Below are 24388 nucleotides of genomic sequence, written 5' to 3'. Positions count from 1 at the left end.
GTACTGAATCCAATAGAATTGTTGTGGTCTTAATTAAAAACTAATGTGAGGAAAAAATAATAATTCTCCTAAATCATTTTTGACTGTTGTAGATTTAATTAAGACCGAATGTAATAAAATTACAGCAGATATTGGAAAAAATGTATAGAGCATGTCAAAAAACTAGAAGAAAAATAATTACAGTTCCAAACATTATAAATAGAGTAGTTATAGATTTAAACGATAGCGATGATAGTGATACCGATTTAAATGTAGACGATAGTTAAGTTTAAAATGATTTTTTTTTGTATTTTTTCACTATGTTAAATATATATTTTAATATAATTCTATTACTTATATGCATTTTTCTTTTACTTTGTGGGATTACCGTAATTTTGATAAATGTATCAGTATATAAGTCCGACCCTGTATACAACTATACCTAGAAGAATAAATCCGAAATATCTTGCAACGAACAGTACACGCACTACTACATCTAAGAGCACTTACTGCATCTAAAAAGTCCTCAGTATTTGAAGTAAAGTTCAAGTGATGTCGAAATGAGTACCCAGGTTCGCAAGATTCTTCCATCGCTTTTTTACAGGGGATCTCGAGCAGATTCTTCATCAGTATAATAAAAAGCATAGCTGGTTTATCTCCAAAAGATCCAAAAGCAAGTTTGTAATGGTTTGTAAGTTTCGTCAAATTACTGGGTAAATGTTGACCTAGCGAGGCAAAAAATTTTCATGCTTGGCTTCATAGACATACTGAGATCTCCTAAGTAATATAAGTCTAATGGATAGTTTTCCGCCAATTTGTAAGAAAACGTGACATTTGTTGGAACACCTGTAAAATATTAAAATCATATAAATAATATAAGGACGAAATTAGTTGTAAGAAAAAAAGCATGCGTACATAACCTAACTTGTTCTCATTTTTTGTTTTCCTTAAAATAGAAATCTTAATAAAATGCGAAAATCTTTAACAGATTAAAGCCCTTCTGCCAAACTTTATGATTATATACCAGGGGTCACCAATTATATTCCCTGAGGGTCCGTTTCGAAAACCTACTATACTTCCGTGGTCCGGACATTCAACACTAAACCAGGCAGTGGCTTAACCGCAGGCTTACTTACGTAACTTACGTACGTTACGTACTTGAAACCAGGCGACTAGTCCTGCCTTAATATCCTCAGAAAAAAGTTTCTTTTCGATAAACCTCTAATATCCGAAAGAAGTTTCACAAACAAGTTTTCCCCCTGCATTGTAGTTTTAAATTCAAGTAATTCAAATGTGTGAAGATATCTGCCAAAAATGCGATAGTTGCAAGGTTTTTCTGTGTCCAAGAAGAAGCCCAAATGGTCATTTGAAGCTTCATTATTAATAGTGGACAGAATTTTCTTTATGTTGTCAAGTATTACAAAGAATCTTTCAAGCACTAAACCTTTGCTTAGAAATCTCACCTTGTTATAAAGAAGCAAATCGTCAAACTGAGCATTAGTGTCTTCTAGGTATGATTTGAATTGCCGATGCCAATGACAAGTTTTTCTTTTCTTCTTATCCATCTTGATATACATGTAAAAATATAAACAACGCTAGAACTATATAGAAACAACACTTTAAAGTGTTAACTAGAACCACCATAAAAAGAATAAAAACGTAAACAATACGATATGACGACTAATTGAAGATTACGATTTGACAAGCAAAACTGAGAGACTGAGACTATTGATGCGCGATATTCATCGATGATTGATAAACATTGTACTCCTTGGCTCGATGGTCGGTGTTTTTGCCATCGATATTTAGGTATTCGATAACATGGATGCTAAATCGATGAAAATGTCCAACATCAACCACAGTAATCTTTAGTTTTATTAAATACAATAGAATTATTATAAAATTCCATAGAATGGTTACTGTCAGAAATATGTAAATTGAAACAATGTTGAAAATATTGATAAAGAAATATTGAAATTTATTTTTTTAAAAAGAACTTCAAAATTTTAATACAAAAGAAATTCATTTTAATATGGTTCTATTACCTGAAAGTTTGAAAAAAACATTTTGGTTTATTATGGACTGGTTACTAGGTCCGTCATAAATATGCAAATTAAAATAATTTTAATGTTCAGACAGCTTCTCTGTTGTAGTTTGTAAAAGATTATTTTTAGGTAGGTACTTCCTGAAATTTTGGAACACCGTTACCGATTGCGAGTACTTTTATATAGTATTAGTACTATTTATTTTAAAAATGTAAAGATATTTATATATGTATTTAGATTTGATAATAATTTTACACTATAATTTATTACTATATATTGAATTTAACGGCGGTCCGCAAAAAACAAGCTCACGGTCCGGATGCGGACTGCGGCCCGCCATTTGGTGACCCCCTGATATATATACCATAGAGCTATTCAATCAGGAATTTAATTCAACTCACAAGCAAAGTTATTTAAGATTACACCTTATTATTTCTAAGTCGGCGCAGTTTTTCATATTTTTTATAACTTGTACACTACCTTTCAAAACGAAATTATTCAAATTTTTTATTCTAATTAAATCTTAAATTAACTCCGCCTACGGTAAGTGCTGGGAGGATTGAGGTAGCCAGTAAATGCCGGTGCGGGTCCCAAGCCCGAATAAAGAAGGCGTGTTAAGGCGATGGGCTAGCAACCTCATCCTTTTCAAAAGAAATAAATGCTAAAAATTTCGACCAAAAGCCTCGGAATATAAAAGGATGGATCAAAACAAAGACGACCAAAGCAACGGAAAGGAAAATGATATTGGCTACATGGAATGTACAAGGACTTAGAACCAAACAAGCGGAAGTATTCAAAGAATTAGCGGAAAGAAAAATAGATATATGTATTCTCACCGAGACCAAGAAAAAGGGAAAAGGAAATGAAGAGATAGGAGAATATATACATATCTACAGTGGAGTGAGTAAAGATAACAGAGCTAAGAGAGGAGTCCCTATTGCCATTCGTAAAAATCTTAAAAACAATATTAAATCATGGAATGAAGTAAATGAACAACTGCTATACTGGAAATGAAAAAGAATGAGCACAACATCGTAATTGTCGGAGTGTATGTCCCAAATGAAGATGCAGATCCAGAAAGTAAAGACGATTTTTACAACAAGATGAATGAAATACTCTCTGAAGTTAAAGAAAACTGTGAAATCTTTATACTAGGAGATTTAAACGGCATAGAGGGAGAGAAGAAAATAACAGAGTCTTAGGAAGATATGGGGAACAAATAACCAATGACAACGAAATGCCTTAGAGATTTTTGTGAAACAATGTTCTCTCAAAATTATGAATGGATTTTTTCAACATAGAGACATCCACAAAATTTACATGGATACAACCTACTAGGAATCTGTCCTCGATAATCGACTACGTAATCCAGCGTCAAACTTCCCAGCTAAAAATAACCTGACGTAAGGCGTATACCGTGGATCAGAATGTGGATCCGACCATCGTTTACTTATGGCCAACTTGATAGTTAACTATCGCAAAAAAACAATAACACTCAGGTACAGATATAAAAAAGGGACAAGAAGTAACATAACCTAAATATAACATAGAAAGATTAAAAGAAGATTCAACGAAATTTCTTTACAAATTACGACTAGCCACAAAATTACAAAATGTGGATCGAGAAAATACATCGGCGGAAGAATTATACCATCAACTTAAAAAATGCATTCATGAGGCTGCAAGTGAAGCTTTGGTTTATAAAGAGAAACATGAAACAAAAAATCAAGAATGGTGGTCGGAGAATATGCAAACGTTAGTAAATAAGAAGAAAACTGCTTATCAGAAATGGATGTCAACGAGAAAGGAGGAAGATTACAAGATATATAAAAAAATTAAACGAGATGTAAAAAGAGAAGTAGTGAAAAGTAAAAAATGAGATGTGGGATCGAAGATATGCAGAGGTGGATAGGTCTAGGGGTAAAACAAGAGTTGGGCAAGCGTGAAAGGTGATAAAGTCTCTCCAGAGGGAAGGAAAGGAATAATCTAACTTACAGTTAATAGATCTGAAACAGTGGAAACTCATTATGAGGTCTTACTGACAGAGGATAGATGTAAATTCCAAGAGGTCGAAATGGAAGAAATATCCGAACATACACAAATAATTGAGATAACAACCGGAGAGTTAGAGGATGCCCTCAAAAGATCGAAAAAACGGTTAAGCAGCAGGACCTGGAGACATCCCAATTGAGTTAGTAACGTCTGGACCAAAAATGTTACATGAGATGTTGGTTCAACTATTTAACAAAGCTTAAAAGGACAAAATTCCCTGATGATTGGAATGTTGGATACATCAGCTTAATATTCAAGAAAGGGGATAAACGCAAATGTCTAATTATAGTGAACTAACTGTTAGCTCAGTGGGGACGTTGTACGGTCGAATAATAAAAGAAAGAATATAATCAGAATACGAAGACATAGAAGAACAAAATAGATTTCGTGCATTGATGGTATATTCGTTCTGCAGTAGGTAATCGAAAAACGGAAGGCAAGGAATCTATCTACCACCTATTGTTTGTAGATTTAGAGGAAGACACACGATACGGTACCTTTGAAAAAAACTGTTTTCACACATTGACCGAAAGTAGGTCTCAGTAGAGAGGATGTGGATGCTATCGCAAATATATACAAAAATGCAAGACAGTGTCGTTAAAGAAGGAAACTTTAGATCTGAATCATTTTCAATAACAAGGGGGCTAAACAACGATGTTGTCTATATCCGACCTTATTTAAAATATATATTCAATCATCACTAGAGCAGTGGAGGAAACAAGTATCCGGAATGGGAATAGACCATAGGCGGTGGGGTAAATGTCTAACAACTTTATTTTTCGCAGATGATCAGGTAGTCGTAGCGAATGATGAGGAAGACATGGACTACATGTTTAGAAAACTAAAGAAAGAATATGAAAAATGGGACCTCAATATGAATATGTCAAAGACTGAGTATCTAAAATAGAGATGATGAAGAAGATCCAGAGTTTCCAACTGTTTTGTCAAACTGAGAAGATTCAACTATTTTGTCAAAAAAAACAACATAACCTCAAAATCTTATTAGTATATTGGTCAAAACACGTGCTTTGTGTTTTATATCATTATTATATTTTGTTGTATCTCAGATTATGTGTAAGTTGGTGTTATTTTCATTGATTTAACTGTGCAACCAGGTTTAACTCTTTAAATCGATATCACTTCTAGGAAAAGAGAAAGGATTATAACACTTAGTGAGCATACACCAATGACTCAGAGGGACATTGTAAAAGAGTGTTGTGTAAGTTTGGGTTGCAGTAAACAAAATAATTAAACAAACAAAGGAAATAAGGTCAGTTGAAGTGCAGCAGAAAGAAAAATGTTGAAGAAAACGGAAGACTTTTCCTCGAGATGAAGCCTTTGTTTTGCGCGATATCATATGACCTCTAGCAAGATTTAGAAAAGGAGGGAGAAGAGCAGTGAAACCGCAGAAGAAGCAACTTCTGACAGCGCCTATGATGAAAAAAAGACTAAACTGGGCAAAAAAATACGCTCATTGGAGTGCAGAAGATTGGAGAGAAAAGTGTTATTTTCTGATGAGACTCACTTCCTAGTGCAGGGCCAGCATTTAAAATTCGACAAAAGGTAGCCAAGAGTCACTTTCACTAGCCATATTAACCAAAAAGTTGAACATCCACCAAAAAAATGTTCTGGGGCTATTTTTCTTACTCAGGAACTAGCACGCTTATTCCTATCGAAGCCATGTTAGGGCAACGCTTAGCTATAGAGCTTGACAAAGTACGGGCCGAAGGGACTGCAATTTTTCAACAAGATCCGCTCCGTGCCATGTATCGAGGTTATGATGAAATAATTCAAGGATAATAATATTACCCTTCTTAATTGGCCTGGGAATTCACCTGACCTTAATCCTATTGAAAAATTTGTGGGCCATATGTAAGGCTAAACTGCAAAATTTTTACTGTACGACAAAAACAAAAAATGGTGGAAGCAGTGATTAAGGTGTGGTGTTTAGAGATGAAGCAATCACAAACAATTGCAAAAAAACTTGTGGATTCAATGACTAGAAGACTCCAGGAAGTCATAAAAGTAAAAGGGGGGACATATTAAATACTAACTAATGAAAAAATCTCATGTAAGAGTACCTAAATTTGGCATGTACCTTTGGAATAAATAAATCATATTTACAAATTAATTCTGTTTGTTCAGATTAATTCGCACAATACTGTATGTGGTTCTAAATAATAAAGAAATAATAGATTAATAATATACTTATTTTGTCATTTATAAACTAAATAATAAAAGTCTACCACTTCTAGGACTAGGAAACAAGAATACTGCCATTAGAATCTGCTTCAATTCAAGAACTAGGGGATATAATAAAACTTCAAAAATAACAAATCTCCAGGAAGTCACATTTTATCTAGAGAACTTCTTAAATATGGAAGCGATAGTTCTACTAATCAGATAGAAAATAATGGTAAGATCTCGGAATAAGGAACAAAATTCCGGAAGAGTGGTGTACTGGAATTGTTTGTCCGTTACACAAAAACTGTAATCAATTGGAGTGCAAAAACTATAGGGGTATAACCCTTCTTAACATAGTATACAAAATATTTTCGAGTATCCTATTTGGTCACTTCTTCTTCTTTTTCTTCTTTTTATATAGACATGACTGTCTGTTTTTCAATGTGCCTCCATTAATCACCCCTGTCTGTTGTGGATTGAGTAGCTCTGCGGTTACCAAAGCCGGTCCCAAGCCAGGATAAAATGTGGAAAGTGATTGGTAAGGTTAGCAACCTACCAATTGTAAAAACAAATACTATTCAAAGAAACAATGGTCACATAAGTGCATATTTATAGGAGTTTCTGGGCGAATATCAAAGTGATTTTAGATCTGGTCAATTAACAATGGAGCAGTAAAACAGATACTAAAAAAACCAACGAATTCAATATCGATACCTACAACCTCTTCATTAGATTTTAAATCAGACTATGATAGTGTAATACGAAGGTAATACTGATCAGGGCTAAGTAATATAAACTAAACAATCACAACCATTTGAAATGAATTTAGACTACGACAGTGAAATACCCTCTTTTCGACATAGTTGAACTTTCTAACTACCTCGTATTCCGCTATGCCTGTGACTTTTACTTGATGTACATAGGAATATAAATTGTTTCTACCTCTATTATGGTATGCGGCAGGCCCTGATAATATACAAGCAAAACTACTTAAACTAATGGACAACGAATCAATAGCAATAATCGCAAAGATATTTAACAACATATACAACTCTAAAGAAATACCAACAGAATTGCTGAAATCTGAGTTTATTGCACTTCCCGAAAAAACCAGGAGCCAAAAAATGCGAAGATTACCGTACTGTAAGCCTCATGAGTCATCTCCTAAAATTGTTCCTAAAAGTAATTTTTATAAGATAATCTACAACCTGCGTGAAAGTCAAATTACCTTCCACAAATGCTGTTGGTACTAGAGAGGCTTTGTTCTCAGTAAAAGTCTTATTTCAGAGATGAAGAGAAATCAACTGCGACATATACGCATGTCTGGTTGATTACAAGAAAGCGTTTGATCGAGTACATCACGCCAAGATGATGCAAATACTAAAAAAAGCCGGAATTAACATCTAAGATCTGAAAATAATTAGAAATCTTTACTGGAATCAGACAGCAAATCTCAAAGTTAAAGGTGAACACACTGACTATGTGAAAATCATGCGTGGAGTGAGGCAAGGCTGTATTTTGTCTCCTCTAATCTTCAATCTGTACCCTGAAAGAATATTTATCGAAGCTTTGCACGAAACTGAATAAGATATTCTACTAAATGGTTACCGGCTAAACAACATTAGATATGCAGATGGCACCATAGTATTTGCGAACAACTTAGAAGACCTACAAGTTCTTATGAACAAAATCACGTATTACTGTCAACAATATAGACTCAATATAAACGTTAAGAAGACAAAGCTTACGATAATTAGCAAGAAAAGGATAACAGATGGTCAACTCTACGTCAACCAATCCTCTGTAGAAAGAGTGACACACTACAACTACCTCGGCACCATAATAAATGAAGAATGGAGCAACAACCAGGAGATTAGAGCACGCATCGGAAAATCTAGATCCACCTTCAATCGGATGGGGGCCTTCTTCAAGAATCACAACCTCTCTCTTAATACAAAAGTAGGAATGCTGTGATGCTAAGTCTTCTCTGTCCTTTTTTATGGTGTTGAATCGTGGACCTTGAACGAAAATATGTGCAGAAAACTGGAAGCATTTGAGATGTGGCTATATCGGAGAATACTTAAGATCCCGTGGACTGACCGAGTCACAAATAAGGAGCTCCTCAGAAGAATGAATATGAACCGAGAAGTACTGACAACCATCAAATCTCGAAAGTTAGAATTCTTCGGACCTATTATGCGAAATGAATCTAGATATGCTCTCCTTCAAGCCATCCTTCAAGAAAATATTTGGAAAACGATGTCTAGGAAGAAGAAGAACATCTCGGTTAATGAACCTCAGAATCTGGTTTAATACAACATCTGTGCAGCTTTTCCGCGCTGCTGCAGATAAGATAAAGATTGCCATGATGATCGCCAACATTCGTAACGGATAGGCACATCAAGAAGAAGAATGGTATGCTAAAACTTCTAGTCAATGATAATTGATATTCTATCATTTTATTATAATCAACATTCCCATACTTTTAATAGCTTTTCAATCGTTTATAAGAATAGACATGATCAAGTAAAATCATGCAGCATTAATGTATGTTATATTTACCTTTTCTCAAAGTCACCAAAGTGAAGTCACCAAAGTGTCTAAAAGTCTAAATATGGCACCAAACTGGACTTTAAAATCGTACAATTAGGGGAACAGGTGTTAAGGTAATTTTTTTTAATAATACCGGTATAAATCGTTATAAAGCATTTTGAGGAATTACCTTTTTACTAAGTAAAGTCGGCATCATTGTGTTAACAATAAATCGATTATTATATCCGAACGACTCCGGTACCTCAAGTGACTAACGGTCCGACAAACAAGAGACTTTTTTGCAAGTCTTAGGCTGGGATTCGAACTCACGATCTCAAAATGGTTTTGCTCAGTAAGTTGACGTTATTATAACTGCGCTACCAGGTAATAAATATGAAGTGAACTTACCTTTTTTAAGTTGTACAAGAACATTTTGAGGTTTGATTTGAATAATTCTTTTTTTGTTGTAAATGGTTTGTTTGTCTGTTTAATTACTGTACTCATTTGGTTTAATTCAATCATCGTTTCATTGCAGTTTGATTTTAATAATTGGTTTTTGGTGTTACATCGTCTTCCAGTATAACTCTACAAGATAATGCTGCAATTATAAATTATAAAATATTATGTAAACAAAATATATTAACATAAATCAAACACTTCTTTTAATTTCCGTTGTGCTTATTTTGTTGGCGTGTTTCTCTAAAATTTGATTTAATTAAAATCACTTTTAAGTTGGTAAATTTACTTGAAAGATACCGTTAGTTTGTTAAGGTTTGTTTAGGACATAATAAGGCGAATTTCCTAACTCTATGACTTGTATTCAATACGTTTTCAATTTTTACCCATAGAAATGCAGATCCTCTGCTGGCAAATTGACAGGTTACATCTTTGTTTAGAGGCTATAGTGTAAAAACGTGCTTGCAGTATAGTTTATGTATAGTTTTGTTTTTGCTAAAAATAACGTGTTGTGTGGTAAGTACGCACATTTATTACCTTAAATATAATTGTTCTACAGATTATGTTGGCCTTTTTTATTTTACCTTGTTTTACTAAATTTTTTGATTCGAAAATAAAAAAAACAATTTTACGTACCAGTTGGTATGTTGCCCCAAGAGCCATTTTAAAGTTACCATGAGTATGCAGTACGGCTTTCCAAAAAAACTAGTCAGGTTGATACGGATGTGTATGGAACGGTTACGATGTAAGGTGAGAGTTGGACAACAATACTCGGAGACATTTGAAATAAACAATGGACTAAAACAGGGAGATGCACTTTCACCACAACTATTCAACTTAGCTCTGGAACACATCAGAAGTGCAAGAATCGAAAAACCGAATACAGTATTTCATCGAGAAGGACCAAACGTACTACTGGCATTTGCAGACGATATCGATCTAATAGGAAACACACGATTAAGGATGAAGGAGACTTTCGTGAGGTTCGAGAAGAAAGCAGAGAAGATGGGGCTTCAAATCAACGAAAACGAAATATATGTATATGAGCCACAATAACCAAAGCAGAGACAGAATCTGTCAGAACATCACCATCGATGACTTTAACTTTGAGCGCGTTAGAGAATTCAAGTATCTTAGAACAACAATAACTGAAGACAATAATGGATCACAAGAAATAAACAACAGGATCCAGGCCGGCAACAGATGTCTTTTTGCCCTCCAAAACCTTATAAAATCGAAACAACTAACAACACGTACAAAGATACAGGTCTATAAAACAATCATACTACCCGTTGTGATGTATGGAAGCGAAACATGGACGATAACAAAGGCAAACGAAGAGCGACTATGTGTTTGGGAAAGAAAAATCCTAAGGAAGATCTTTGGCCCTGTGCTGGATAAAGCCTCAGGACAATATAGGATAAGAACTAACAAAGACCTCGAAGAACTTTACCCAGACGCCAACATCATAAAAGAAATAAAGTCCAGAAGACTCTAATGGGCAGGACACCTCAGAAGACATTCTGATGAACGAACAGTAAGACTGGGGTGGGAGGAAGTCCCAACTGGAAGGAGACCACGCGGATGCCCTCGTCTCCGGTGGCGAGATAATATAGCAGGAGACCTAAGCACCATGGGCGTGGAGAATTGGATGGAGGTTGCTCAAGACAGAAAACAGTGGAGGCATGTTGTCGAGTCGGCTAAAACCCACGAAGGGTTGTAACGCCATGGAGAAAGTAAGTAAGTATGAGTATGCAGTGCGAACTCTTGGGAACGGTGTTCTAATAAAGTACATTAAAGGGCGCTGTACTCTGTACGTGTCTATTATAACCTAAAGAAATCACTCTACTGCATTAACAGTTAGGATTGTTTTTTTTTTTGAAAATTAGTGCTCACATCTACAAGAGAATGTCCCAGAGGAAGCTGCTTTTTACCGAGCGACTGATAAAACAAATAATAATATAGACTGATATGTATAATGGAAAATCAAAAAGGCAAATATCTAGAGAACTGAATATTCCTAAGGCCACTATTCGCAAGCTCTTAAAATGTTGCACTGTACCTACATCTTTAGGTAAATTCAAATGTGTTTTTTCTAATGATATGGAAATCCAGCTAGCTTGATATACGGTTTTATGGATTGATAAGAAAAGACCTTAAGCAGTTTGTATTTGAATTTGCTGTCATGAATGGTATTAAACATCTTTTCAATTCAACTACGAAAGCTGCCGGTAACAAGCGGGTTAGGACTTTTGTCTACGACAGAAATTAACAGAAGATAATGAGTCCTCGGAGTCCTCCTAATGATAAACCTCGAATTGATAGATTTTTTGATAACCTTAAATACTTGTATAAAGAGTTTAATTTTCCTTCCAGACGTATTTATAACATGGATGAAATTGGATTAAGTACGGTTACCAATAAACTGATAAAATTTATCACAAATAAAAGAAAAAGAAGTGTTGGGAAGGCCGCAAGTTTAGAACGTGGTCAGTTAATCAAGGCAGTTTGTTTTTTTTTATTAGAAGCGGAGAATACGTAGCACCAACATTAATTTTTCTTCAGGAAAAGTGGACTTTTAAAATAAGTTTCAGAATTAGAGTTCATAAACGCAGACTTGTCCTTTCAGTGGATTTAACATTTTAAGCAAGTGGTGAGATCTAATCAAGAAACACCTGTTTTATTTCTTTTTGATAATCATATTTCACATCGTACCCTACAATTTTTAACAAAAAAATCATATTCTTCTTGTGACTATTCCACCCACACAAGTCATAGACTTCAACTGTTTGATAAAGGGTTATTGGGCCTTTTAAGTCGATTTATAGTCAATTTGGTGACAGCTGGCTGGTCAGTCATCCTGGTACAGTTATTAACCAGACTGGCGTAGCGGGTTTGTTTTCAAAAGCTTATTATAAAGTTGCTAACATTAAAAACGCTGAAGATGCTTTTAAATCGACCGGACTTTTTTCATTCAGCCCTTCTAATATTTTCAGAAGAAGACTTCGCTCCTTCTATGGCAAGTAATAGACCATACATCCAAAAGTAATCTGAAGAAGAAATATTGATGGTAAAAGCAGCTGAATCTGCCTCAAACAAAAAGTGAAAAGGAGACAGGATCTGTTAAAATATGGAAGGAAATTTGTGAAAAAAAAATTCTCCAATGGTGAATTAGAAGTGGTATATTGTGAAATTTCCTTAGACATCAAAAATAAAAAAAACAGTAGGTAAGTTAACATTTGATCTTTTTAACACACCAGTTTTAATCAAGCTAAACAACTAACTTTTCTATTGACAACGTTGAGCCTTCACTTCCATTCGGTCTCCATCCGAAATTAGTCCACTACTAAAAATGAAATGTTCTGAAGTTCAAAAAAAGAGATAAAAAATGAGAAATTGTAACCAGTACGCTCTTGAAGCACACTCTCGAGATATTAGAGGCAGAAGCTCAAAGAAAAAATTCCAACAAAAAAAATTAAAAGGAAAATCGATGGAAACAGAAGTAAAAAATGAAAATCAGAACACTGTAGAGAAAAGTTTAAATCTTAAAAAGTTAAAACAAAGGTGTTGTCCAAAAAGGAATCTGCTAAAATAAGTATTGAGCGTAAAAAAAATAAATCGGGATTTAATCAAATGTTAGAGGAAGATATTTCTGCATATAATGAACAGTTTGTGGAACCACCAGATGAAGACTGGATCCAGTGCTTTTAATGTAAAGCCTAGTGGCATGAAGCGTGCACCTATTATTCAGTTGATCAGTTCTGTTGTGATTTTTGTAATAATTAAAGATTCTAAATTTTATATTTTTACTTTACTATAATCAAGAATAAACTTATATGTAACAGATAAGTCATTTTTCATTTATTTCAACGTTCGAACACATTGCTCATAATTAAGACCTAACCATTTATTTTATAATGGAAAAAATATGTTACGTCCGTATTCTTGGGCCACTTTACCCTAAGATACAAAAAAGCGGAAAAAAAATTAAAAAATGAATAGAACAAAATAAAAGCACAAAATACTTAAATCCATAACTAGAAAATACACAGATGAATAGTATAAACAACGAGTATGAAATAGAAGTACCTATACAACATAAAATATACTATACAAATGATACAAAAATGTTACTTAAATAGAAATAGATTATAGAATCCCTATGATTCATGTCAAGTGAACAATAATAAAACACCAGACAAAGATTGGATTACCATGGAAATATTAAAATATAAATTATACATAGCAGTTGAATTATTGTAAATTCTTCAAAACCATTATGATACACGATTATTATGAATTATGGCCGCAAAAAGTTGTTATGTTAAATTATGTACATTTTTGTATTAGAAGTGTTTTTCCGCTAAATAAAGTTAAGAAAAACTATAGCAATATTATTTTACTAACGAAGACTACAGCAATGTCTAAAACCAAACCTAACAATGAACAAGAAAGGACAAAGAATTGCATTTATAAAATACCTTATAAATGCGATCAGTTTTATTTAGGTGAAACATCAAGGCCATTAAATGTTAGAATAAGTGAACATCAATCTTATATTAAAAATAGAGAATTTGATAGATCTCAAATACGTATGTAAACACGCATCGGATAATGAACATAGGGTTCAATGGAATGATTCAAATATAGTCCTAAAAGAAACGGATGGTAAAAAGAGAAAAATCAAAGAAGCGGCTCTAATTATGCTAAATGAGACCAATTGTGTCCTCGGCAGAATGTAAATCTGGTCACCCATATTGAAAGAGGAAGTTATTAAAAGGAAAATACCAGTATTAGTAAGTCGGTAACATATAGAGGATACATCATTTATGTTTTTTAAATAACAAACATATAAAATCAGCATTTGGTGTTTATTGAAAGTAAACTAAATGCACGACCAAATACTTACCATGTCGGGATAGTATTATGAGGTTTTTTTCCTGGTTTTTCCCTCATAATTTACTATAGAATCACTAACAGGAGATTTTTATCTCATCATGGCATGTGATTGTCTTTTTAAAGACGAATTACATGATATAATTTTTCTGATAGATATTTTCAAGTTAAAGTTGATTTTATGTAGTCGAATGAACTATCTTACAAGTAAAGTCGTCCCAGGAACGCAACTGAACAATATTGGCAATATCATTTTAAAGTAGACATTTAAATGAGTCAGATAAAATTAAATTATTAGAAGAATTTTTCACCAAGTAACAAAAAAACAAAATTTGTTTAATTTACTAATGTTTGTATTTTGACAACGATTTCCGAAGTGGAAATTGAAACGTCAATAAACGTACTTTAACCTTTAATTTGTGGCTTATTCCCATTTTAATAGTAATTTTTTCAAAGCCAGATGGGGCTTGGGCAGCATTAGGTAAACTCTCTTATATATTGAGAAACAAAATATATCCCCAATACCTAAAAACGAAGGTTTTTGATCGTTGTGTACTCCATGTTCTTACATACTTGGTAAATGTCAAACTTTGACATTTACTAAGGATATTATAGAAAAGATAACGAAAACAAAGATCTATGAAAGATGCTAAATATTAGGCTGTCAGATAGGAAAAGAAACAGGTGGATTTGTAGTAGAACCAAAGTAAAAAGATATCTCGAGTAGCACAATTTAAATGGAAATTTGCTGGGCATACTTTAAGACAAAAGGATGACCGATGGGACAAAATAATTATACATTGGAAACCTTGGAATTATGCCTAAACGTCAAAGAAGAAGACCACAACTTAGGTAGTTAGATGACATATAACAACATAAGAGAAAAATGAGGGGGAGGCCTACGTCCAAATATGGATGATCTAGGCTAATTTAATAAAGATCCAGATCTTGGAACATCTATCATGAATCATATTTATTTAAATTGATTTAACCAGTTATCTACTGCAGTAAAGTCTTAATATTTTGCGTTTTTTTGCACAAAACGCAAAATCTTCCAAAGTACTTTAAAATACATCTTCCAAAGCACTTTAAAGTTTGTAAAATTGTTTGTTGCCATAACAACGCGGTGCCTATTACTACGAATATCGGGGATCACCTTGTAGAATTTTATATTGACTTAATCTCTAATGTGGTATGAGATAAGTGATATACGTACCTTATCATAACAATAGTTGCAGCAAATATGACTCTCTAAACATGAGTCGCACCAATCTTGATCCACACATAATTTTTGTGTATTAATATCGTCACACTTTAGGTCATTCTTCAACACACAAACTTTAATACAACTAAAAAATACAACTAAGGTAATTAGATGATCTTCGAGACGCATGTCGACAGATTATGATATGTTATCTTGTTGAATATGTTGATATATCTAGATTTGCTTGTGTTAGTATCCATTTATGATTGGCTTAAGCCATATTTATTTTACGTATCGTTATTTACAAAGTGTCAAATTTTGGAAATGTAATATAGGTTGTTCCATTATAAAACCAGTTAATATAAAAGGTGCAGGTGCTATTTATTTCCAAGTTAAAGAGTCACATCAAAAATAAAGTATTCACTACATCGCAAAAAATTTTACTACATTAATGAACATTTTAAATTATCTTTTGTCAGTTGCTATTATTTTTTTTTAAATCGTTTCGTACATAAACAATTTTCGGCAGAAATTGGCATATTAAAATAGAAATATGCTTTATTATCACTGAAAATTGTACAATATTATGGACAAAGCTTACAAAATAACAATTACAATTTACTGAAATTACATAAATCGTCAATATTACAAAATAAATCAGGAAAATAAACAATCCCATTGCAAAATTTAAATAAATTGCAAAATACATAATAACACCTTAGGAATTAATAACTTGAAGTTACTGCATATTATGATACCGAAATATAGATAAAAATACTTTATTTACTTGCACATAAATGTACTAAAATTTCTTAGTTATTCGTTAAGAAACTCTTCTACTGAATAATTATAGTCTTTCAGATAGGCTTTTGTCATTTTACGGAACTTGGAAAAAATGTTGCAGATTTAAGTTGTAAAACGAGATGGTTGTACAGTTTTTTTTGCCGAATATAATATAGATTTCTTTACTAACTCAGTGGACGGGATCGGTAAATAAACATCAAAGGTTGAAGATCTGGCAATGTAGTCATGATTAGATCTTGCTGGAAAAACATGTATTTGTTTACTAATCAAGCAAAGAGTTTCTAAAATATATAAAGAGGGAGGGATTAAAATCCCGTAATTTTTTGAAGCAGCTTCTGCAAAGGGTTTGTTCTAGTAAGACCAAACAGATACCATATTACTCTTTCTTTGAAATTTAAAAATAAGATCAGATTGGGAAGCTGTACTAAAACCCCAAAAAGGAATACCATATCGAAGATAAGTCACGAACAAAGAAAAATACGTTATTTTGGAAGATGTTAAATGATTTCCTTACCTTATTGCATAGCAGGCTAAGGCTTCTTACTTAACAAATCGATAACAAGGAACTATTTAAGAATGCCGTCTATAGAAATACCAAGAAATTTTAGAATATTAATTTGCAACCGTCTTGGGAGTATCGCTTAAAAAAGACATCAGTTTCTCCGAATGGCCAAAAACCCAAGTACAGGCTATGAGGGATTCTATAAAAATTTACAATTAGTTCTAGACTAAGTTAATCTCTCAGAGCTCACTGATTAGAACCACATTCAACTGTAGGTAATAACTAATCTGGTTATAACAAATACTTTGCAGGTAAATATAAAATAAAAATATGTTTTAAAAAATCTAAAATTTTTCATTAACTTGTTGGAACTAATCCTACTATAGAAGAATCCACAGTTAGAAGGAAGTGTTGGTCTTACGGCGCGCAGCGATGCTGGGTATGTCGTCACAGTAGTAGGTGTATGGTAGTTTGGCGATAAACTGAGACATCAGGACCGTACGCCGTACGCGTTTCGTTTCAAAAATCTTTACTCAATAATTTAACTAAGTCAGGGCTTCCCAAACTGAAAAAGAAGAAATATGGGAAATATGACGGCCAATATTTGAATTTTGGATTTATCTGCGTTACTAAAGGGAATGTAGACCTTCCACAATGCGTTGTTTGTCACAAAGTGTTGGCGGCTGAAAGTATGCTTCCTAGTAAACTAAAATGCCATTTGGAATCAATTCAGTCATTTACAAAGTCAAGAGACTTTTTTGTAAGAAAATTGCGAGAGCTAAAACATCAGACCACGGCTTTGGCCGTCTATGGTTTCAAAAGCATCAATTCCTACCAAAGCATTGCTTGCTTCTACATAGTAACGTACCGTGTAGCCAAGTGTAAAAAACCACGTACGATCGCTGAGGAACTGATCTTACCTGCAGCGGTTGATATGGTAACGGTGATGATTGGAGGACATTGGATGAGAAGGACATTCGGATCATCATGAATTTATACTGGAACCAGCGTGCTCAAGTCAAGGTCGAAGACCAGCTGACCGACCAAGTGAAGATCATGCGAGGAGTAAGGCAAGGATGTGTGCTATCGCCGACTCTTTTCAATATATACTCTGAGGAGATTTTTAATGAAGCCCTCACAAACCTAGACATGGGAATCCGAGTGAACGGTGAATACATTAATAATATTAGCTACGCCGATTACACTGTGTTACTAGCAACCAGCCTAAACGATCTGCAGGCCTTACTAGACCGAGTGCGAACTGTGAGCGTAACATACGGACTGAACCTCAATATTAAGAAAACTAAATTCATGGTTGTCAGCCGTACAAATTTAGATCCCGGGGAACTAATGGCAGGTAGCGAAGAGATCCAGAGAGTCGACAGATTCACTTACCTCGGAACTACCCTCAACGTACAATGGGACTACGCTCAAGAGATTAGATCCAGAATTGAAATGGCACGGTCTACATTTATTAAGTTGAGATCCTTGCTGTGCTGCAGTGATCTCAGTTTGGGAACCAAGATGCGGATAGTGAGGTGCTACGTTCTTCCAGTGTTACTATATGGAGTTGAAGCCTGGACACTGACGCAAGCCACTGAAACACGAATCGAAGCCTTCGAGATGTGAACATACAGAAGGATACTAAAAATATCTTATGTGGACCATGTCACCAACGTTGAGGTCCTACAGCGCATGACAAAAGAAAAAGAAGTGCTTAATTTAATTAAACAACGTAAGCTTGAGTACCTCAGCCACGTGATGCGGAACGAAGAAAAATATCGAATTCTTCAACTCGTTATGCAGGGTAAAGTATTTGGCAGAAGAGGACCGGGACGCCGTCGTATCTCGTGGTTGAAAAATCTCTGACAATGGTTTGGGATGACCTCAGCGGAGCTGTTTCGCAGAGCATTCAACAAAACCATGATAGCCTTGATGATCGCCAACATCCGGACCGGATAAGGCACTGAAGAAGAAGAAGAAGATGATTGGAGAATCAGCAGCTAAAAAAATAAAAAATGTACCTCTTTCAAACAATACGGTTAGTCGCCGTATTCACCTGTTTAATTTATTATTGCAACTCTCGTTGCCTGTCCATTGGCAACGTACTTGCACGTATATACGAATTAAGAAATGAATTTTACACGTATCTACATACAGAATCACATGATGATGCGCAAAACTTTATTAATTAAGAGTTTATAATAAAATAAGCATACCTCTGTGACATATTTAACAAATTAAATGATCTTAATAAGTCTTTGCAGGGAAACAATACTCATATCCTGCAATTGGCAGATAAAACACTGGGTTTCAGAAGAAGTTGCTCTTATGGAAGAGAAAATTAGAAGATCAGTAAATTGACTGTTTTCCTACTTTACAAGGTATTCTACAAGTAAAATCGATACATATCCTTGATCATTCTTTAAAAAATATGTTTACACAACACATGTTAGTTATTATTGAGCGAACATTTTGAGAAATATTTTCCCGAAGATATGGAGCAATATGACTGGGTCCAAAACCCTTTCCTGTCATCCGCGCCATCGACACTTACAACCAGCTCTACCAGTATGAAATAGGAGTAGACGTAGACCAATATTGAGTTGGTGGGATGAGGACACAAAGAAGATCGTCGCAGCAAACTGGCAACGGTTAGCGACGAACAGAAACGACTGGGGAAGGTCAAAACTCAAGGCTCAACTAGGGCTGTAGTATCACTAATCATGATGATGATGATTATGATGACGATGATGAATCCAATTGCACAAAGATACCTGTCCGCTTCGAGGAAGCTTCATAGTATGTTTTCTGAATTTTTATCTGCCATATTTATTATGTACCAATTTAGAAATATCTTCCAAAATATCAATATGAAAATTCAACTTAAAGTGTTTTACTAATAACTCTTTTTGTAGAACTTTAATACAATAGTTGAAATGATAATTGTACAAATCCTACATTGTAATTATATGAAATTGTTTTAAAACGAGAAGTATCATAAAAATTTAAACACATAATTCAATATTTTTATTCATTGGATAACATTTATGAGGACTTTTCATGCATTTTTTTAATTTGAACGTGCTTAGAATAAATTTATGATCACTAGAAATGAATTGATGGAGAGTAGTGAATCGATGTGTAGACCGCTGTGGCGAAAATTCCGTGACGCCGTGTCGTAGCGTTACTTCCGTGACGCACGCCTCAGCATTTTACTTTAGAGAAAAAGTAATACAACGCCAGTATAGAAGCCTTGCTTCAAAAACATATCCATCTCTACCAACAAAGTTTTTATGATTTTCTAACACATGTTTTTATCTAAACTGAAACAACAGCGCACTTGCATCTGATGAACATTTAGCCACTCTTCTCCTCCGATGTTGATGATTAAACCTAGGTCCATCTTGGCATACAATAAATTTATGAGTGAATTGGATATAACCGATCAGATGTTATCCTATTACCCATGTGAACGTAAAACCTTGCGATGGAATCAAAAATTAGGGATTCATATATTCCAGCTAATTTTACTAAATTCTTATTTGTTATATAACAAAAATATTCTTAAAAAAATGTCACTGTAACTATCGCCTAGAAATAATTGATTAGGTACTTATTGTCTCACAACAGTGATGCAAAGAAATCAAGTAAAATAAATAAATCTGCACATTCTGTACATAGGCCTAAATTTTATAAAAAAGAAGGCAGTAAAAAATCTATACAAAGACGATGTAAACTGTGTTACAAGAGTGGGAAACGTAAGGATACAACATATTACTGTTCTGAATGTACTGAGCAACCTGCACTATGCCTAGAATGTTTTCCAGTATTTCATAAAGAAAATAAAAACGATATTTGAGAATGAGAAGCCATGTGCAAGTTTATTGCTAGATATAAGCTTCTTTTTTCTGTATTTTTGTTCATAAGTGAAATATAATTTTATGTTCCACGTTATATAAAATTTTTGTTTAAATTTAATAATAAAATCAATTTTAGTTTTAAGAATAAAATATAGCGAATTTTATTTGTTTTAATGTGCAAAATACCGATGTTTAAATTCAAATATGGTTGTATAAATTAATCAGTACATTTGTCCCTCCCTGTATTCCTACGATCCCTATAAGTACCGTTCGGGCTCGAGAAATGCACCCTGCTAAAACACAAGAGCGTAAGTCGTTAAGAGGGAAAGACGCAATCCGACAGTGAACCAATGCACTCATATTGAATTCGTTTTGTTCGTTGTTTCCTAAAGTAGTGTAAATCATGGGAATTAGCTCTTCAATTAGCGGTAAGTTCACCTAGTGTTACCTGAACCTTTAAATTGTGTTTGATTGTTTATTGCAACCATTTAAATTTTGATAATTATTTGCACCTATGAGTAAAAGTTCATTTATCTCGCCAGGGCTATCGAAGGAAATATAGTTGGTGTTAATTTAATTATTATTAATTTTAGTAATAATTCATGGTTTGTTTAATTCGCCACAACCGACGTTACCTGACTAAATTCGCATTTTAATTTTACCAAACGCCAATGACGTTAATTCACGTCTACATGCTCTGTAAGCGGTTGGGGCGCACTGCAAACCCTCAGATTATTATGCTGCGGCATCCAATGTGTTAAAAATCGCACATTTATATTTGAAAGGGACGAGTTTCAGCGTTTTTTTATAATTTTTGAAGCAATGCTTCGATACTGGCATTGTATTACTTTTTCTCTATAGTAAAATGCCGAGGTGAGCATCACGGAAGTAGCGCCATGACACGACGTCACGAAGTAGCGCCACGAAATAGCGGTTTGTGGTTTCGCAATTACAGTAAACAGTTGGGAATTTTTCCATTTTATTAAAATCTATAAAAAATCTATAAAAATCTTCTATAAAACTCGTCCCGAACTTTGTTTAAAGTTTGTAGTTTGTAGTTATCCTTTTTTGAGGTCTTCAATGCTAGTTGGTTGTATTGCATATACTTTGTTCTTGAGATAACCCCACAGAGAAAAATCCAAAGGCGCAAGATCTGGCGACCTTAATAGTACCCCTTTGTCCAATCCATTTATTGAATAAGATTTCATTCAAGTAATTTCTCACCATTATAGCATAATGGGGTGTTGCACCGTCCTGCTGAAACCAGACAGTTTCATGCGGTAGCGATCTATTGGATTGGGATATAAGTTAGCCAACTGAGGAAGAACATCGTCTCTTAGCATGCTTAAATATTTTTCCGCTGTCAAGTTACCATCTACAAATATAGGACCAATAATATGATCTCCTATAATACCTGCCCAAACATTCAACTTTCGAGGATACTGAGTGTGTGTCCGATTCTCCGCTGACCAATATCTACAGTTTTGTCGGTTTACCTCTCCGTTCAATGTAAATGTTGATTCATCAGAAAAAAGAATTGTGCCAAGAGCTATTTCATTTGTGTTAATTTTATCCATCATTCTTTCGCAGAAATCCATTGTACGATCTGGATCGTCTTCTGTTAGCTCCTGCACAAAAGTTAATTTATATGAAGTTTTTCTTCATGGAGACACCTTAGGACAGTTGTGTGACTCACATTATATTGACGTGCAATTTGACGTAAACTTGACGTTGGATTCTCTGCGACACTTAACAAAATATCCACTTTCACCTCACCTTCAATGAAGTTCGGTTTTCTTTTTAATGGTTTGACATGTCCAAGTTCTCTGAATTGTGCATAAATTTTAGACACACTACCTACCTTGTGCAATATTAGGCAACTGAGGATACCTCTGATTAAATAAGCTACTTCCACTTGACTTCTATAATTCTCCCCGTAATCGATCATCATTAATATCTCAATTTGGTGGGTCTCAGTAAAATATTTTATTTTTATTTCTGCAAGAAATTAGCTTTTAATTAGGAATTTATTATTTTAATATAAAATGTCAATACACCAACAACTGATTGATAACAATCCGCATTATTTACCGATTTAGTTTAATTAGCAGACTATCTAGACAGTTTTTACCTATTCATGACAAAAAATGTTAACACGGTTACTAAACAGAAATGTTCCCCAATATACTGACACTTAGAGTAGAAGTGTATTGTCTGTATTTAGCTAATTTAAAATAATACCATAACACGTGATAAATTAATTTCAAAATTTCACCTTGTATTATTCATTATAGACCCTACATGATACAGTTCGTTGAAATCAGGTTGTTAAGAATCTTTTAAAAACATAAAAATATACAGGGTGTTTCATTAAAAATAAGGATTATGGACTATGCCAGACTTACGTGGATCACCCTGTACATTTAAATTAATGTTTAAAAAGCGCACATTTAAATTTTAAAGTTACGGTATCTCAACATTTTTTATTATTTTCTAAAATAAGGATACACTATTTTATTTTATTCCACAAGTGGACAATTTTATTCCATAAGTGGTTTCCACACTGTATATCTTTTATTTCTATAGTAAATGAGTCAGTTTTAATTAGGTACTTGCGTTGATTGAATAACCCAAACTTGTCTCTCTGTTTCATATATTGAGACAGTTGTGAGACAACTGTCTCAATATATGAAACAATTTTCTTTGAAATATTTATAATAAATTTCTTTCTGTTGCTACTTATACATGACGAAGTATTTAAATAAACCGTAATGCTATCTTATCTATATGAATTTTTAAGAATTTAGATAAATATTTTGCACAATTTGTACAAAGTTGTTAAGGAAAAAACGAAATCTTAACCTTTAACTACGGGCGCCCAACCATGAATCTCAAATACGGGCGCGGTGTACTCTATACACCAGTTACAAATAGCTACAGAAACAAAATTTTTTTAATAATTAGAACTATATTAAATTGCACAACTTGTGTTTAATCAATAATTAGTTATTATATAATAAAAAATAAAACTAAAAAATAATTCAAAATGGTAAACCAGTGAGAAAAAACGAAAACAGTAATTTATTACATATTGAAACACCAACCTAAAAAAATATGCGAAAATTTTTAAATTTTTAACTAGGTAGAAAAATAAACACATACGAGTCTTTATTCACTTTCGTCTTCTTCTTGGTTATTTGAGTTAATACACTCAGGACAAATAATGGTGTAATGTTCTTTGCAAACCATTCTCCTGCATGTCTGACACGAAATGGTTGTCACTCTATTTTTACGCCTTCCGCAGCAATAGCACCTTCCTCGTATTTTTGCTGGTAATTCTTCTTCTTCTTGTTCCACTACAGTAGCTTTATATTTCTTCAGGAATAGTTTTAAATCTAAGGGCAAACTCTTTATTTCAGCTCGTTCTGAAAGGTGTGATCTCAACAAAGATAAAGATAATTTCTTTAAAAATATCCTTCTATGTTGAGGATTGTTTATATTTGCAGCATTATACAGGATTTGGCTGTTAATTCCTGCGATGTTTAGGAGCTGAAAAAATATAACCATCTGCCACCTTTGCGTTCTCCTTGATACCGAGTATGTACCGCACATTTTATCTACTGTGTCGACACCTCCTTTGTGAGAATTATAATCTAAAATTATATTTGGCTTTTTTTTCTCCGGATCTACTTCAGAATCATTATGCATGGTTGATATCAAAGGCACAGATTTTTTGCAGGGACATATGACACTATAGTTACCTCTTTTTGAAATCCGAAAAGGGACAATCCAACTTCTCTTTCTTTATGTGGTAGGAACTCCAACGGCAGCTCCCGTTTATTTTTCTTTAGTGTGCCAACCATTGTTACCT

General features: G+C 33.8%; 1 long non-coding RNA gene across 1 annotated transcript; it reads right to left on the bottom strand.

The window, feature by feature from the left end:
• Positions 1-609: 609 nt before the first annotated feature.
• On the bottom strand, positions 610-15561 carry LOC140431503 (uncharacterized). Its single transcript, XR_011949687.1, has 3 exons — positions 15361-15561; positions 9201-9377; positions 610-825 (listed from the first exon to the last, which is right to left on the bottom strand). It is a non-coding gene; the product is annotated as an uncharacterized lncRNA (long non-coding RNA).
• Positions 15562-24388: the final 8827 nt, after the last annotated feature.

The sequence above is a fragment of the Diabrotica undecimpunctata genome, unplaced genomic scaffold (genome assembly GCF_040954645.1).
Source record: "Diabrotica undecimpunctata isolate CICGRU unplaced genomic scaffold, icDiaUnde3 ctg00001262.1, whole genome shotgun sequence".
Taxonomy (NCBI): domain Eukaryota; kingdom Metazoa; phylum Arthropoda; class Insecta; order Coleoptera; family Chrysomelidae; genus Diabrotica; species Diabrotica undecimpunctata.
Note: the sequence above shows the minus strand (reverse complement) of the source record. Positions and strands in the feature narration are given on the sequence as shown.